Source organism: Emydura macquarii, unplaced genomic scaffold (assembly GCF_026122565.2).
Source record: "Emydura macquarii macquarii isolate MOO-44397 ecotype Brisbane River unplaced genomic scaffold, CSIRO-AGI_Emac_v2 contig_1043, whole genome shotgun sequence".
Classification (NCBI taxonomy): Eukaryota; Metazoa; Chordata; order Testudines; family Chelidae; genus Emydura; species Emydura macquarii.
This window is the reverse complement of record NW_027131180.1, coordinates 10,743,291-10,762,029: the sequence shown is the minus strand read 5'-3', so window position 1 is coordinate 10,762,029 and position 18,739 is coordinate 10,743,291. Positions and strand designations below refer to the sequence as shown.

At 43.8% G+C, this 18,739-nt stretch overlaps 1 protein-coding gene and 1 long non-coding RNA gene across 2 annotated transcripts in view; one reads left to right on the top strand and one right to left on the bottom strand.

Annotated features, from left to right (window-relative positions):
• SYTL5 (synaptotagmin like 5) overlaps positions 1-6,663 on the bottom strand; it is a 143,059-nt gene extending 136,396 nt beyond the window's left edge. Inside the window, exon 1 of the mRNA XM_067545114.1 lies at positions 6,440-6,663. The gene's annotated coding sequence lies outside the window, so the exon portion shown is untranslated. The remainder of the gene's footprint in view (positions 1-6,439) is intronic.
• Positions 6,664-10,922: 4,259 nt separating this feature from the next.
• LOC137151080 (uncharacterized) lies at positions 10,923-11,978 on the top strand. The gene is made up of 2 exons (XR_010919164.1): positions 10,923-11,070; positions 11,741-11,978. It is a non-coding gene; the product is annotated as an uncharacterized lncRNA (long non-coding RNA).
• Positions 11,979-18,739: the final 6,761 nt, after the last annotated feature.

Genomic DNA, 18,739 nt, shown 5'->3' with positions numbered 1-18,739 from the left:
TGTGTGTGTATTTTGGATTATTTCCTCTTAGATGCATTTTTCAAGTACAAATCTTACTTTCTACCCTTTTTTCTCATCTCTCTGGATCACTACATGTTATTTCTTGTCCTCGCTAATATTTACGTCTCCCTATTTCACATCTGCAGATGTCACTTAACTCCCTGTACTCCCTCTTGCAGATTTTTCATGAAGAGGGTTAAATCAAAATTTTCAAATTTAGGTGCCTAACACTAGGCTTCTTAACCCTTATTATGGCTCCTAAATAAAAGTGGCCTGGCTTTCAGGAGTTAGTAGCACCTGCAGCTCCCATTGTCACTGGAAGCCAGAGGGTGCTTAGCTTTTCTAAAAATCAGACCACTTAACTATACCTTAATAAAAACCAGACTTGTCACTGATCCCTGAAGTATCCTGCTGGTCACCTCCCCCCAGTTTATTACATTGTTTTTCTTACTACAATGTGCTTATGGTGCTTTGAACAATTTTATGTCCACGTGACAATATTAACCATACTGAATTGAATTAATAAGTGTAAGATTTCACAAGATACAGTATTTAATGCTCCATTAAATCCAGGTATTCCCAACTTCTCCTTAGCTACTAATTTTGTAATCCTATTAAAAACAATCACATTTCTCTGGTAAATTTTATCTTTGTATACCCTTGTATACTCATATTTCCATTTTTCAGTGGATCCTCAGTGATATATTTTCTTAATATTTGTTCCGTCACTTTACTAGGAAAGCAATGGGAGGGTAATTTCCAGGACACACTTTTCTTCGTTTGAAAATCTATATGATATTTGCATTTCTTCCGCTTTCTAGTACCTCTGGAGATGTCCGTGACTTTCCAGAAATAGTTCTCATTGGCCTATTTTTTTTTATCTTAAATGTGTTAACATTAATATACTGGAGAAGGAGGTTCAATTTCCTGTTTTCCCCCTTTTCCTCTCCCCACCTTTCAGGCTTTGGGTTAGTTAGACAGGGTACAGACAGAGGAATGAGTTCCTCAGAGTAATGCAAAATACTCCACTTCCCCTCAAAGCTGACCTCACTACGCTCCTATAGTACAATGGCTTCAGATATAAGGGACCAACTCCAACTCAAATCCCACTGTAGCATAAAAACTACCAGTCCTGTCATGTAACTGCTCATACTAATCACACAAAGCAGATCCAAACAGCATTGTCCCTCAGAAGTCTGTCTAATGCCAAAACCTTTGGAGACACTATTCCCCTTATGGGCAGTGGCTTCCATAGTATCTGGATAACACCCAGAAAGTCCAGTAATTTACTGGAAGGAAGCAATTAATTCATGCTGTATTTTTGTATCCTCCAGTTCACCCCCTGGCTACAAGACTGCTATGTATTGATACTATGCACCAAATGTACTGAATCCATTCTTGAAACTCTCACAACCAACACCCTTATATAGCAGACATCACTTACCTTGGAGAGATTTCCTACTTGTTTGCAGGTACATCACTGTTTCCATGTTTCCCTAGATGCTAGCCCTAATGGGCATCTTTCCATTGACTTCAATGGAGTATTGATTATTAATCAGCCCATCTCACAATGCAATCTGTCCTCAAAGTATAGCCCCCCTAATAGTAAAAGGCTGTGGTGAAAGCTAACTCCTCATATGAAACTAATTATGTCCTCTCTGGCGTGGTGAGCTGATCTGGAACTAAGATCTTCTAGAGCAACACGTCTCCATAAAGGAATAGTTGAAAACTAAGTATCACCCCTTTCTGTCTAAAGCCACCAATACCTGAACACAGAACTGTCACAGGGAACTTAAAGATTCTAGAGACATTTCAGTGGAGATAAAAAGCCTCTCCCCAGCCTTCCCTCTCCCCTCCCCCCCCCCCCAAAAAAGGGGGTGCTTTCTTAATCAGGTTCCTGCTAACACATGTTCTGGGAGTGTTATAGGATGTGAAACACCTTTCATCTTTCCTCTAAAATCGATTAGGGTTGTCAACAGTACAAAAGAGTCAGTTCAAATCAAACTACTTTTTTTGGAAGGGCTGGGGGGGGGAGGCTGGGGGGAGGAAATCTTTTTTAAAGTAAGTGAATGCAGATTTCATAGACTCTAATGCCGGAAGGGATCATTGTGATCATCTAGACTGACCTGTAACAGACTTTGCTGAATTAATTCCTCCTTGAACTAGAGCATAAAACTATTTAAAAAAATCTGGTCTTGATTTGAACATGTCCAGTGATGGAGAATCTACCACAGTCCTCTGTAAGTTGTTCCAATGGTTAATTACTCTCGCCGTTAAAAAATGGGCATCTTATTTCTAGTCTAAATCTGTCCAGCTTCAATTTCCAGCCATTGGATCCGGTTATATCAGCCTAAAGAGCCCTCTATTATCACATTTCTGTTCCCCTGCAGGTCATTACAGAATGTGATCAAGTCACTCTTTTCTGACAAACTAAACAGACTGAGTTCCTTGAGTCTATCACTATAAAGGCATTTCAGAGGGGTAGCTGTGTTAGTCTGTATACAGCAAACACAACGAGAGTTCTATGGCACTTTAAAGACTAACAAATTTAATTTCAGCAGGCATAAGCTTTCATGAACCTCAGCTCCCTTCTTCAGATGCAGTAGGTAGAAATGATACAACAAATAGGTAACATATATAGGAGGCATCATATACATATACAAGCGCATAGAGAACAATGGGGTAGGTGGATAAAAGCCGGGTATTTGAGGCCTAATTACAACCAGTAGGAGGTGAGAATGGGTGACCAAAGCAATTTACTTCTTGTAATGAGATAGCCATTCCAAATCCCTGTTTAAACCCAGTTTGAATGTGTCAAGTTTGCAGATAATTTCTAACTCAGCAGTTTCTCTTTGAAGTCTGTTTTTGGAGAAGTACAGCAACTTTCAGGTCAGCGACAGAGTGCCTGGGAGATTAAAGTGTTCTCTGACTGGATTATGGATGTTATTATTTTTTATGTCTGCTTTGTGTCCATTTATCCTTGTGCATACTGATAGTCCAGTCTGGCCAATGTACATGGCAGAGGGGCATTGCTGGCCATGATGGCATATATAACATTAGTGGATGTGCAGGTGAATGAGCCCCTTACGGTCTGATTGATGTGGTTAGGACCAGTGATGCTGTCACTAGAGTCGATGTGTGGGCAGAACTGGCAATGGGGTTTGTTGCAGAGATAGGTTCCTGGGTTGGACTTTTTGTAGGATGTATGGTTGCTGGTGAGTATTTGCTTCAGGTTGGGGGGCTGTCTGTAAGCCAGGATGGGTCTGCCGCCCACTGCCTGAGCAAGAGACGGATCATCTGCTAGGATAGGTTGTAGATCATGTTTTCCAATCCTTTAATCATTCTCATGGATCTTCTCTGAGCCCTCTCCAAATTTTCAACATCTTTCTTGAAGTGTGGACACCAGAACTGGGCATAGTATTCCAGTAGCTATCACACCAGTGCCTCATACACAGGTAACATAACCTGCCTACTCCTAGTAGATATTCCCCTTTTTATACATCCCAGGACTGCATCAGCACTTTTGGCCACAGCATTGCACTGGGAGCTAATGTTCAGTTGATTGTCCACCATGACCCCCAAGTCAGCGGCATAGCTACAATGGTGCAAATGGTGCAATTGTGCTGGGGCCTTTGAGGCTATGGGGGCCCAACCACGATCCTAGAACCAAAGTGTCCAGCTCCACCTGTTGCTGATGGTGCTGTCACAGCCAGTGGGGCCTGAGCTGCTGTTCCGATGCCTGTCTTGCACTAGGGAGCACCTAGCTGCCTGTCCCCTCAGCAGCTTGAGGTGGTGCCGGGAGGCAGGGGACAAGAGCAGGTTTGGGGCAGGTGAGAGGAGCTGAGATAACAGGGCAAAGGAAGAGGCTGGACAGGCGCAGTAAGGGAAGAGGGGTCTAAAGCATGGGTGAGGGAGCCGGCAGAATAGCAGTACGGGCTGGAGCATAGGGGGTATAGCAGTATGGGGCATAGGAGTCAGCAGGGCTGGGGGAGCAGAGTACTGAGTACTGGGAAAGGAGGAACAGATAGCAGTGCACACAGATGTGTCAGGGTACACCACAGCAATGGGGCACGGAGGGGATCATGGCTGTGGGGGCAATGGAGACAGGGTAGCCAATCCAGGAAGAACTGGGAGAGGGGGATCTGGACTGCAGCGCTGAAGGTGGACTCACATACCTGTGACTTGCACACCAGCCGAGCTCTCCTTGGGCAGGTTGAATCCTCACCCCCAGGGAAACTCCAGATACAGGCACTCAGTACAGCACAAAGGACAGAAAGTCTCTCTCAAGCAGAAGAAACTAAGGTGGACGATGCCAAAGGCTCCTGACCTGCTGCCATAATGATTGTGGGAGGAAACTGTGCTGAGGATGCTACTATAAAAATTTTTCCATTTAAAAACACCCCTTTGATTATTCAGAAACTTTCTCCCTCTAATTCAGATCCATAAAGTTTCCACACCATGTACTGGGAGCGGGAACAAACACTCCCCTTTGTAAACATTCCTCAATTTTGGAGCTTTTTTGCTTTATTTATTCATTCTGCTGCCCCCCACGTGAGATTAGGAGTCACAGAAGAAACACCTCTTATATTTCTGTACCACTTTGATCTGGTTTGCATAACTTGTTTAGTAGTTCAGTTTGAAGTTCCTTTCTTCCCCTCTTCCTGAAACTTTATTTAACTCTAGGCAGGAGCTGGGGGATGGGAAGGCAGGACTGGGGGAACTAGGCAGGAGCTGGGTATCTGGATTGGAGTTGGGGGACAGGAGAGGATATAGGCAGGAAATAAGGGATTGGGGGGGGGGGAGGCTGGACAGACTGTGGGGGCGTTGAGGGACAGGCAGCTGGATTAGCACAAATTTAAGGAATTGGGAATTGAACCATTCTTACACCCCAGGGCCCTCTTGGATCTTGCTATGCCGGTGACTCAAGTCCTTTTCTGAGTCACCGTTTCCTATGATACTGTTCCCCATCCCATAAGCATGGCTTGCATTTTTTGTTCCTAGATATAAGATTTAACATTTGGCTGTACTGAAACGCGTATTGCTTGCTTGCATCCAGTTTACCAACTAAGCCAGATCACACTGTATCATTGACTTGTCCTGTTCCTTATTTACCACAATTCGTATGTCATCTATCAAATTTAATCAATAATGGTGTTATTGTTTTCTTCCAAGTCATTGATAAAAATGTTTAAAAGCACAGGGCCAAGCACAAATCCCCATGGAAACCCACAAGAAACACACCCACAATGATAAACAATGGCAATTAGGTCTGTCTCTCCCATTTCGCACCACAGCCAGTGTAAAAGACCAATAGCATTAATGAAAATAGGATGGTACAGCCAACCACCTCCAATGTATAGGGCATTTTATATTAGGGGGGAAAAAAAAAAAAAAAAAAAACCACAGATGTCTCTCAGGTCTGAATTACTATGAATTCCTAGATTTATTCAACCCCCCAGTCGGAACGATCATTTGATCCACAATAAATTCTGGAGTCTTTTGTCAACGAAAGGGGAATGGGTGTGTTTAAATCCTCTCCAGTACTGACCGAACCTTGCAACCTTCCAGAGAGCTGGATCTCCTATCAATGCCAATTCACTAGAGATCGGTTGCACTGTGGTTGTAGCCCTGTTGGTCCCAGGGATAGTAGAGAGAAGACACCTCTTTAACGTACTAGAGCAGCAGAGCTAAGCAATCATTTGAAAGAACGGTCTGTCGTCCGCAGGTCCAATAGCACCCTGATGAGCACTCACGGGAGAGAGCTGGCCAGCCTTTTCTCTCGGGTACAGCTGTAACCGTGCAGCCCCGCGCGGGTCTCGCTTTGCCATCGGGGCCACCTTTACCCCCCCGCCCTCCCCGCCCTGCTATTTGATTTCTGCTCTTCGCACCCCGCAGCTGCAATGAAGAGAGGGATTCGTCGGGGATAATCTCGGTCAAGAGGGTTGCTCGGGCAGCCAAGAACTGCCGGGGGGGGGGGAAGCAACTCTTTTGAGCCGGGAGGCAGCGCGCTCGCTCCCCTCCAGCCCTGCCTCTCTCACACACGCTACAGCGAGCCCAGCCCCCGCATCCCTCCCCGGGCACTGGCCCCGGCCGCCGCTCCTCACGTGGCCGGGGAAACGGGAGCAGCCCGGCGCTGTAGCAGTGGGGAGCGGGTGGAGAAAGGCGCCGGGGAGCGAGGGGAGCTGGCTCCGTGCACGGCTCCCTCCCCACCCCCGCGGGTGAGTCTCTGCCAGGGGCTGCCCGCGGTGGAAGCGCAAAGGCAGCCCGCTGGGCACCTGCTAGCCCGCGGCAGGCAGGGATCGAGATCGAGCCCGCCCCGGGTGAATGCGGAGGGAACTGGCACGGTCAAGGCCCCTTCGCCCGGGCGCGGTGAACGCCGCAGGCAGGTAGCCCGGCGCTGGGTTTAGCAACTTGCTACCACGGAAAGTCCCTTCCCTACCTTCCTTCCTGCCGCCGCCTCTGTGTGCACGTCCCGAGCTGCTGCTGCGGCGCACCTGCGGGCGCATCTCCCGCGCAGCGCAGCCGGGGCCTGGGCTGCCTTCCCGCGCCCGCGCTGGAGACCAGCCCTCGCCAGCAGCTACTCGATCGCAGCCGCTCGGCGCTGCCCGCCGGAGCCCCGCTTCTCCTGCATGGAGCGGGGAGCTGCGGCTGCCGCCAGCCCAGAGCGCCCCCCCGCCGCCCCAGCCGGGCAGCGCCGCACCAGCTGGAGCCGCGCACGGTGTCAAGAAGGGGCGGGCAGAATGGAAAGGGACAAGCGGGAGGGAGGGCAGCGCCTCCGCGTCCTGAGACCGGCTGACGGGGAAAGGGAGGTTGAGGGGCGCACACAACTGACAAGAGGAGGGTTTGCAAAGCGGAGGAGGCGGGGGGGAAGGAAGGAAAGCCCCCGCTTGTATGGCCTGGCTGTGCGGGCGCTTCCCCCCGGGAGTGAAAGGTACCGAGTGCATGCCCGCTGCTCCCGCCAGGCAGGCAGCTGCCGAGCCATTAACGGCGCTGGAGGGAGGAACTAGAAACGCCGCCAAACAAAAGTGGAAGCATGTTTCCTTCTGCTCTTTTACCTCCTGCGATAGGAAGGGGCCGTTTTCTCTCGCAAATGCCTCCGTTTAAAAATCGCACAACAAATCTGACCGACCGCGAAAGAGGCGAGAAAGAGCCCTGTCCCTTGTGTCCGCTCAGTCCTAAACTGCTCTGGGTGCCCCTTACCCTTTTCCCTCTGCCTTCTCTTTGACACAGCGGTCCTTTCCCTTGTTTGTTTTAATATACATGAGCTGAGCAGGGTGCAGGTCAAGAGCTCAAGCCTGAGAACTAGAAGTCCACAAGTTCAGCTCCAAGCATCCCCACAGGTTGGAGAGCTTTGGCACAGAATTTTCATTCATGTCACTCACCACTAGTGAGAGTGAAGAGGGAAGGGACGCTGGGACATGGTAGAGGTCTATAAAAGAGGGGAGATGATAGAGGTCTCTATGTAATCTTGACTGGTGTAGAGAAAGTGAAGGCAGAAGCATTATTTACTCCTTCACATAATACAAGAACTACTTTACCTAATTAAATTAATAGACAGCAGGTGTAAAACAAACAAAAGGAGGTACTTCTTCACACAATGCACAGTCAGCTTGTGGAATTCATTGCCTGGGGATGTTGTGAAGGCCAGGACTATAACGGGTTCAAAAAAGAATTAGATATGTTCATGGAGGCTGTCTATCAATAGCTATCAGCCAAGATGGTTAGGGATGCAACCACATGCTCTGAATGTTGCTAGCCTGTTTGCCAGAGGCTGAGAGTGGCTGACAGGGGATGGATCTCTTGATAATTGCCCTGTTCTGGTCATTCTCTCTGAAGCAGCTGGCATTGGTGACTCTTGGAAGACAGTATACTGATATAGATGGATATTGTTCTGACCCACTATGGCCATTATTATGACTACTTGTATAGAAGAGGTGCTAAAAGCCAATAAACAAAACTGTGATGGAAGCCATGCAGTCAATTGCTATTATTACTTCAAACTGCACTCCCAGCATCTCTACCTCCAGCACCCTGGCAGAGGGAATCCAAACCTATTATTACTATGGAGACATTTCCCTCCTAAAATAAATTATCAGATCCTGGATCTCATGAACTGGTAGAGATCTGTGTGAGCACCAGACCAGCCAGGGAGACAGTGCTATCTGAACCTGGTTGGACTTTCATAAACTGGACTACTGAATATGTGAGGGGCACATAATGGGAAGGTTGTATAGACAACCTTAATTCTGGCATTTTCTAATTCATGAGCACTTGACTTTGCAACCTTAATGTTCTTTTAATGTCATTTTTGTAAGTAATTTAGATTTGTGAAACACCTAGCTGAAATCTTAGTTGTTGCTATAAATTTTAACACAAACACAAATAATCAAGAGAGAGAAGTACTAGCCCAACAACAAAATTTTCTTGATATAGCTAAACAAAAATATTCCTTTCCCCCCTCAGATGTTCTCAACCACTTGAGAAGACACAGGAACCACTGGGCTGAATATTTAAGAGGAACAGAAGGGAATGCATTTAAGGCCTGCCTACACTGAGGAAGTTTTGTAACCTGTTTTAAATGTGGGCTTGTAACTGGTTCAGTAAATTCAGGGTTGGTCACCTTAATCTGTCTAAAATCAGGTCTACACTGTGGCTGAAACTGACTTTTGAAATCAGTTTAGCTGAACTGGTTCTACAACTAGTTAGAAAAATTGCCCAATGTATAGAGGCCCTCAAGTCTCCCTGTCTTGCTTTAAAATTTAAGATTTTAGCATTCAAAAAGCAATTTATGCCCAGCACAGATAGGGTATTCCACAAGGTATCGTCACATGCCTACAACCACACATTCATTGCAAAAAGCAGTGTATGCATGTTACTTCAAGTGGTATATACTTTGTTAAGCTACATTTTATTCTAGGGACCAATGAAACTTTGATTAGTATATAAATACAATTGTTTCTTTCTTTCTTGGAAGGAAAGGAGGAAACACTCTTCACTTCACTGCCCAAGATACTGTAGCTTGCCCAGTAGATTCTCAGTTCCTTGACCCAGTGAACTAAGCGTCTTAGACTGATTTAGATTCTGGATCCATTCCATTCTGGGTCACTATTTCTTCTCCTTCCCTGCAATTCACTGTTCAGCTACATTCACAGCCATCATCCAGCAGATAAATGTTTAGGTGCAACCTTCAGAGCTGGTATAGACTGGGATAGTTTCTCTGAAGTTAATGGAGCTATCTTGATTTACAGCAGCTCAGGCTCTAGTTTTGCAATTTTACAATTTTAAAACCAGGTTGAGTTTGCTGAATGTTATACTTGTGGCCATGTTCTCTCACATTTTCTCAAGGAAGGCTCCCAGATTGACTGGACTAGCCCTGTTGCTCATATAAAATGTCATTTTGACTGTAATTATCAGCATAACACATTGCTCTCAAACATTTGAGATTCAGACTCTGCAAAATATATCAATACAAATAAAGAAATGTATATTTTAGTGGTATGACAAAAAAGAAATTGCTGCTGCTTTTTTGAAGCAATACTATACAAAACCCAAAGAAAGGTGTCATTTTACATCAGTTGGACTCTATTTCCCAAAAACATAATGAGCTGAGGCAATGGCTGAATCATCAACAGCCTCATAATTTGGGGCATGGCTTCATCAGCAAGTGCAGCAAAGGATGGCAGAGTTCCAGAGAAACAGCAAGCACAAACACCATTCTTTACCTGTGCTGGAGCATAGTGTTCCCACCCGTCTCTTCCTGTACAAACTGGAATTTTCTAATACTTTGGCATCATCAATCTTGCCAGGTTCACATCCATTAAGTATCTTCTGTGAGCCACCACAGTCTGTTTGACTTATGGTGGTAGAACTCCATGACCTATTGAGAAGGAGCAAAGAATTGAGATTTGAGTTCCATCAATAGCCCTAGCACAGCTTAGGAAACCTCAGCCTTATTCCAAGCCTTCCATTATTTCAGGGACATTAGTAACCTTGATTCCATGTGTCAGTGATAATTGCTTCATTGCCATACACTGCTCCAATAGAGTGGCTCCGGCTATGATCTGTGAAGAGTAACAGTCTGCATTCATGGCCACTTTCCAGAATGCTAGAGCAATGCTCTTGTTCATAGGAACAGCAGATTTTTTTATGGGTTGTTTTCCACTGAAAGGCAGCTGCCAGCTCTATGCAAATGTAGATTTGAGCATCTACAGCTGTAGTCACTATCAGTCCAGACAGCCACAACATTATCCTACTAGCAGTTTGAACATGGCCAGGCCCACAGTTTATCCCTCACAGTTCATTCAGTAATACAAATGGACACAAACCTCTGCACTTGTCTTTGCTTCCTTTTCAGTTACTGCCTCAGAGTGCTCTTGTTTCTCCTTGTCCTGTCCTCCTTCCAGGCTATCCAGCAGTAAACTACAGAAAGCCAGAGGATGCAGCAATTTGTAGTGCCAGACAGGGTCTGTATGAAACTAAATGAGTAAGGTGTCCCTAGACAGAGGATATAGGTTTTGTGTCAGAAATCCTCAGCAGAAAGGACAGCCTTCCCAGAAAACACCCAGAGACTTTGGTAACCAAGAGCTGACTCAGTACCCTGTCACTCAAATCTCCCCAATATAGGTTAATTGGGACCTAAATAGAGGATCAATTAACATGTGTAGCCACAGCAGAAGAGCTAATTAGAGTGGGAAGCAACCCCAGCAGCTGTAGCCAGATAAATAGTGTGGAAGGAAGCCCTGGGGGTGATGAGCCTAGTGCTGGTGGCTGCTGCAGCACTGTGCCGGTCCTCCCAGAATATATCTATGATGCAATTAAAAACCCATGGCTAGCCTGTGCCAGCTGATCTGGGTTCTTGCTAAGGGAGCTGTTTAATTGTGGTGGAGATAGTTGAGCTCAGGGTGGCCCTAGGACCCTGCCAGGTGAGAGGGTCCTACAGCTTGTGCTGGAGCCTGAGTCCAAATGTCTCCACTGCAATTAAGCAGCGCCTAAGCCAGAGCACCATGAGCCAAAGTCAGCTGGTGTGGGCCCAGTGGGGGTGTCTAGTCGTTGTGTAGGCATAACCTCGAGGTAAGAGGGGGAGCTGGCTGGGACTTGTAAATAGCACTACAGGCTAAATAGCTAATCTACAATACTGCTAGATTAGTATAATAAAGCAGAGTGGGGGTGAAGGTAGCCTGCAATGAGTGTGGTCTGTACCTAAGGTGAGAAAGACTCAGAGGACCCTCCTGTGACAAGCACTATGAGGTACTTGTCTAGATTGTCCCATAATTCACTGCTAAAAACAAAATTAGGCAGAGTGCTATGTATAGATGCGAAGCATGGTTGTGATGTCAGAAAAGAGGGCTATGAAGAGAACTGCAACGTTCAACTTATAGCTGGTTCAGCTGACCATTACTCTAATCGGTTAACCAAAATCATGGTTCTGTCTGTAGCATGGACAGGGGCCTTACATTTTTTACCCATTTACATCATTAAGGGTTTGGAGAGGTGTTGCCACATGATATTCTACATAAAAGTAGGCAGTTAACAGGTTTTAGAAATATTTTAGTGATCAGAAAGTTAGGGAAACTTTATCTCACATTTAATTGAAAAATACGTTGTGGTGTTGGCAATTTTTTCCAATGCTATAAGACCATTTTGGTTCTACATGTTAAATGAAGGATTTATTGGCATATCTGGAGAAAGGGTCCTTGCCATAATTTATCACAGTTTATGACAAGAGTGTTCTTTTCCACAGCTGGTGAAAGAGAAAATAGCCATACTAATTTGCTGTTGCTAGAAGAGGTGGTAGCAACTGCTGTTGTGATGCACTGAGGAATAACAAGGCAAAAATCACACTTCAGGAAAGAATACTGAAATATTTACAGAACATCTAGTGGAGCTAGCCCATTCTTTCACCCATTTATCACTATGCTTACAGTTCCCTCTTGAAAGCAAATTATTTTATTTGCTCAGTATTATTTTGTTAATTTGTATCCACTGAATTTGAATAAAAAGCAAATATACTTTTAAAAAAATGAAATAGAGACATTATCTCTTGACCACTCTTGTTTGTGCATTGTTAACATATACATAGTTGGGTACAACTGTTTCAATTCTGCCCACACCTAATTGCTACCAACTCATTATGAGGGAGAGTGATGTTCCTGCTGGCATATGGTAATTTGATCTTGATACCTGTGAATGCTGCCAAATGTCACAGCATGAATCAGGCTGGTGTTTTTATAATATCTGCCACGGTTCCCTGACAAACTAAACCTGAGCTGGATATCACTGATGCTAGGAACACTACCCCAAAGTTATACTCATCCAGGTATTCCTTTGCCCCCTTTCCACTTACACAATATGAAGAGAGGAGGATTTATCTATTGAAATATCCAGGAAACTTTATAACACATTTTATTTTCATTCTTCTCTCAGAAATAAAATTTCACTTTAAGTACCACTCTACTGCTGTCCCTCTCCCCTTCCTCAACAGAGAATGCCCAAGGAAGGGTAGGACCAGGCCTAGATTAACCAATGTGCACTCAGTGTACTTGCTGAGGGCCCTCTTTCAGGGAACCTTCTGACCTCTGGGGAAGAAAAAAACCCTGAGTGGTGCTATGTACCCATGCACCAGATCACATCACCACTCACTCTGGTTTGGCCTGATTGAGTAGTGCTGTGACCTGGTTGGTGTTTGACCCTCCCACTTCTACCACTGAACAATAAGAAGCCTTGCTGCACTCCCTCAGGAAGTCCAACATCTCACACTCCAGTTGAGAGTCTCTATTCTGGCAGCCAGATGGAGGCAGCACACTGAAGTTTTTCCTAAGGGAGCAATTATCTTGTATTTCACATACTGTGTCTAGTTGGCTGGGGGGAGGCATTTCCAAAGAGCTCAGGGCCCCAAAATTCTTTAATCTGAGCCTGGGTAGGAGTCAGATGAAATCTAAAGTAGGAGGATACAGCCCTGTTCTCTTTTCTGTAACAGATTTACATTTTTAAAAGGCAGATATCTAGGTTCCTATGTAGGGAGTTTGATCTGTAATTAATTGTGTCTGTCTACAGCTAGGTCATTTATTTCAGTCAGTGAGCAGATTTATATAAGCAGATATTTACAAAAAGCTTTTAAATATAATTAGACTATATCCCTTCTTTTTTAAGGGAAAGATAAGTCTTACAAAGGTAGATATTCATCTTAAATAGCAGCAGCACGTGGGTGCTCACCTTTCTTACATGTGACAGCCACTTACTTTCTATTAGTTTCCATTTAGCTACATTTATAACCTATTTTGGAAGCATCAAGCGGGCAAAAGGGGAGGGGGAATGGCATTACCTGTTTCTGAGTCACTGGCACCTAGGAAGAAAATCATCTTTAATGCTTCTGGACCAATGGCCTAACAAATAAAACACAAGATGAGGTACTAGCTGGTGTCTGTTACAGACCACCAAATCACACTAGAGAACAGGTACTTATGGAACTGGTCATACTATCTATAATGAATAAGAGAAAAAAAGCTGCGTTATAATAGCGGACATCAAGCTTAGTGATAGGATGGACGTCTTATGCTGCCAGTACTGAAACAGCCTCAGAATTTCTAAATACTGTAAATGATAATTTCCTAACTCAAAAAGTGTTGCATTCAATATAGCAAAATTCTATATCAGACATCTTCTTGACACAAAGAAGAACTGATCACAAAAATCAAAGTTAGTGGTAGTTTAGGAAGAAGTAATCATGACTTGATCTAGGGTGACCAGATGTCCCAATTTGATAGGGACTGTCCTGATATTTGGGACTTTGTCTTATATAGGTGCCTATTACCCCCCACCCATTGTCCTGATTTTTGACACTTGCTATCTGGTCACTCTAACTTGATCACATGTTATATGCAAACAGAACATTGTCCACACCCATAATATATATACTTCCATGCTTTAAGAGTGCGAGTTACACAAAGCTGAAAACAACTATGAGCTAAATTATTTGGGAGCAAATATAAACAGAAAAATGTGAATGATAAAGATAAAGAGCATTTTACCATAGGCGTAGTTTGACTTCTATATTGGAGGCGGGGGGGGGGGGGGGGGGGGGGACGGGACGGGACGGGACGGACAGAAAGGGCTTAATTACTATTCATAATAGGTATCAGTCTAACTTCTGGATTTACCCTTTGTTAGTGGTACTTAAATTACAGTGTACTTGAAATCAGAAATACAGTTTATGTTCATTATTTAATCACCCTTAATTTTTTGTTTTAACCTAATTATTTGCCATGTTTACCAGCTACCACTTAAAAACCAACATTAACATAAAACCAAATTCTTGAATGAACAGAACCAGCACTTTCATGTCGGTATTTTATTAACCTTACTAAACTGAAATGAAATCCTTATGACATGTCAAAATATGTCTGAGAAAGACCAGCAGATCAGATTTTGTCTTTCCCTAGGTCACCCTTTTAGGAAGAAATACACTCTATTCTTCTGGGATGGGAGGCCTACTATCTTTTGTTGTTGTTCAATAAAACAAGTGTAAACTGGTTCTCAGCACAAATCAGACCCTGTCTAGTAATTATGATATTCTTCAGCCACATGCAATGCACACATCAAACAAATCCATCGCTAAAGCCTGTCCCCGTTGCCCATTTGCCTAGGCAGATTCCACTCACATTTAACCTTCCCTGTTCATTCTGACACTTAGCTGAGCTTGACCCAGTCAATGCTGTCCACTGCACAGCAGCTCAGATCTTATGTTCACCTGTGGCAAAGTTTAGAATGTGGCCCTAATGTCTAGATAGGGCAAGTCTCTTGTTTTATAGGCTAGTAAAACTGAAACAGCCCCAAGCTGGAACTCTGCTGTGAGAGTCAGGAGCTGCTCACCTGCCCTCCCCTTATGCAGCCCACATGGGGAAACTGACCTGGATGCACAGAATGCCTGGTGTCACCGCTTGGCCCCTGCCCCCCTCACCCTCACGCAAACATTCCTCTGCGGGGAGGAAGCAGGGCCAAATAGAAGGTAGAAATCTGCTCCCCACCTCCATGTCACTTCTGCGACGTATCCAGTTTGGAGGGAAGGCAACGTCCCTCCATGGCCTCCCAATCTCCACCCATGCATTTTACTAGATCCCCAAAAAGCTACAATCCCACAACTGAAGAAGATTCATCAGTTCCAAGGCCAGAAAAGGACCACTCTGATCACCTGTATAACACAGGCGACAGAACTCCCCACCCCCCACAAATAATTTCTAAAACATAGTTTAGAAAAAACATCCAATCTTGATTTAAAAATTGCCAGTGATAGAGAATCCAGCATGACCCGTGGCAAATTGTTCCCGTGATTAATTACCCTCACTGTTACAAGTTTACACCATATTTCCCGTCTGAATTTGTCTAGCTTTGACTTTCAGCCATTGGATCTTGTTATACCTTTCTGTGATAGACTGAAGAGACCATTGTCAAATATTTGTTCCTCATGTAAATTGAGCACGTCACTCTATAACCTTCTCTTAAGACAGTGTTTCTTAACCTGGGGTTTTAGAGGGGTCGCAAGTGCAGAGCTGGTATTGGGGGTGGCAAGAAAGGCAATTGCCTGGAGCCACAGGGGCGCCATGAAACTAAGTTACATGCCTCAGCCCCGTGGGGGTGGGACTCAGGCTTCAGGGGTACAGTAGTTTGGAAAGGTTAAGAACCACTGTCTTAAGATAAACAGATTGAGCTCCCTGAGTCTCTCACAATAACACACGTTTTTTCCAGTCCTTTAATCATTCTTTGGCTCTTCTCCCAACAGTCCAATTTTTCAGCATCCTTTTTAATTTGGACACCAGAACTAGACACACTATTCCAGTAGTGGTCACACCAATGCCAAATACAGAGGCAACATAACCTTCCTACTCAAGATTCCCCTGTATATGTTTCCAAGAATGCATTAGCTCTTCTGGCCACCACATCACACTGAGAGCTCATCTACAGTTATTATCCACCACAATCCTGAAATCTTTTTCAGAGTCACTGCTCACCAGGAGAGTCCCCCATCCTGTAAATATGACCTACACACTGTTCCTAGATGTATGACTTTACTTTGACCTAGCAGTCCAGATCACGCTGTATCAGTGACCTGTCCTCATCATTATTTGCAATTTGAGAAGGATGTTTGTTGATATACTGAAGAGGATTGAGAGAAGAGCTATGAGAATGATTAAATGATTAGAAAACATGCCTTATAGTGATTGAGCTCCTTGAGTCTATCTGTTTATTTTAACAAAGTGAAGGTTGTAGGGTGATGTGATCATAGTCTCTATGTATCTAACTGGGAACAGAAATTTGATAGAGAGCTCTTCAATCTAGTAGCAAAGATATAACAAGATCTAATGGCTGGAAGCTGAAGCTAGACAAATTCAAAATTAGAAATAAGGTGCATGTTTTTAAATAGTGAGTGTAATTAACCATTGGAACAATTTATCAAGGATTATGACGGCTTCTCCATCACTGGTAATTTTTAAATTAAGATTGGATGTTTTTCTAGAAGGTATGCTCTAGTTCAAACAGCAATTAAATCATAGTCCTGTGTCCTCTGTTTTGCAGGAGAGAAGACTAGATGATCACAGTGGTCCCTTCTGAACTTAAGAGTCTATTTAAAAGGTATAACATAAGAACCACCATATTGGGTCAGACCAATGGTCCATCTAGCCCAGTATCCTGTCTTCCAACAGTGTCCACTGCCAAATGCTTCAGAGGGACTGAACAGAACAGGGCAATTATCAAGTAATTAAACCCCTGTCATCCAGTCCCAGCTTCTGGCATTCAGAGGTTTAGAAAACACACAGAGTATAAATCAGTACAGAATTTGACCCTTTAAGCCCAGCAGTTCTTCCAGACGGGACTTGTCTGATACGTTAGTGATGAGTCAATAACTGTGACACCCATCTATAAATATATCAATGAAAGTTCAAGATCCATAATTCATGAAGGACTTTAAATGCCAGTCAGGTAGTAGTAAATTTCTGTAGAGGGTAAAATCACTTTTTTGCGCAAGTTCCTTGATAATTTGTTTAATGTAATTAGGTAATTTTTAGGTTTGTTTAGATCGTCATGTGTTTTATCAAGCACAGTAGTGCCTCTGCTCTGACAAGTGTGCCACTTATTTTTTCTTTATACATAACCAGTTTTGGAGCCTTTGAAATACTGTCCAGTATCAACATACCAGAATTTACAAACCCTGTAGTAAACTAGCTTTTCTAAAGCTATGTGGGGACATCTTCATTATTGTGAACAGAATACTCAGATTATTTGTAAAAGTCAAAGAAATGGTGGTGGTGGTTTTTTGGTAGGAGGTAGTCTCAGGAGGGCAGGCCAAGATTTTCCTCTACAATACAGTGATCTAAACTAACACACAAATATTCTCTACAGCTTGAGATATGGTAAAGCCAAAAGGGCAGATGTGAGGGTAACATATGAAACCCCACAAATCAGGTTGAAGTGTATGTTCTTCATTGATTTGCTTTTGATGACCTTCTTGTTTTATAAAATTTAAGTAATAGCCATAAAAAGCTACAGTAAATGGCTGACCACATCATGCAGAGGTTGATGGGACTCTTTCTGACTTTGTGCTTCTCAGTAATGAATACAACACACATTTAATCCAACTAGAATTTGTCAGCAACCTCTAGAGATTTTAAGGGTAAAAGTGTATTGTGAAGAAAGAGAGCTCTAGGTTATGGAGGTTTATTGCTTCTTAAGAAAACTCCACTTACAAGAATAGTCTACTACCATTCTTTCATCCTGGAGCGTGATACATTCAAAATCTTCCAAAAGTACTCACTGTGAACAGAACAGGATTCTTCAATGTTTCACAGTCATGCTGGAAGGGCATAACGAGTGGTGTTCCATAGGGATCAGTTCTGGGTCAGGTTCTGTTCAATATTTTCATCAATGATTTAGATAATGGCATAGAGAGTACACTTATTAAGTTTGTGGACGATACCAAGCTGGGAGGGGTTGCAAGTGCTTTGGAGGATAGGATTATAATTCAGAATGATCTGGATAAACTGGAGAATTGGTCTGAGGTAAATAGGATGAAATTCAATAAGTACAAATGCAAAGTATTCCACTTAGGAAGGAACAATCAGTTGCACACGTACAAAATGGGAAATGACTGCCTAGGATGGAGTACTATAGAAAGGGATCTGGGGGTCATAGTGGAACACAAGCTAAATATGAGTCAACGGTGTAAGGCTGTTGCAAAAAAAAGTGAACATGATTCTTGGATGTATTAGCAGGAGTGCTGTAAGTAAGACACAAGTTGTAATTCTTCCACTCTACTCCATGCTGATTAGGCCTCAATTGGAGTATTGTGTCCAATTCTGGGCACCATAGTTCAGGAAAGATGTAGACAAATTGGAGAAAGTCCAGAGAAGAGCAACAAAAATGATTAAAGGGCTAGAAAACATGTCCTATGGGGCAAGACTGAAAGAACTGGGTTTGTTTAGCCTGGAGAAGAGAAGACAGAGGGGACATGATAACAGCTTACAAGTACATAAAAGGTTGTTACAAGGAGGAGGGAGAAAAATTGTTGTTCTTTACCTCTGAGGACAGGACAAGAAGCAATGGGCTTAAATTGCAGCAAGGGAGGTTTAGGTTGGACATTAGGAAAAATTTCCTAACTGTCAGGGTGGTTAATCACTGGAATAAGTTGCCTAAGAAGGTTGTGGAATCTCCATCATTGGAGATTTTTAAGAGCAGGCTAAACAAACAC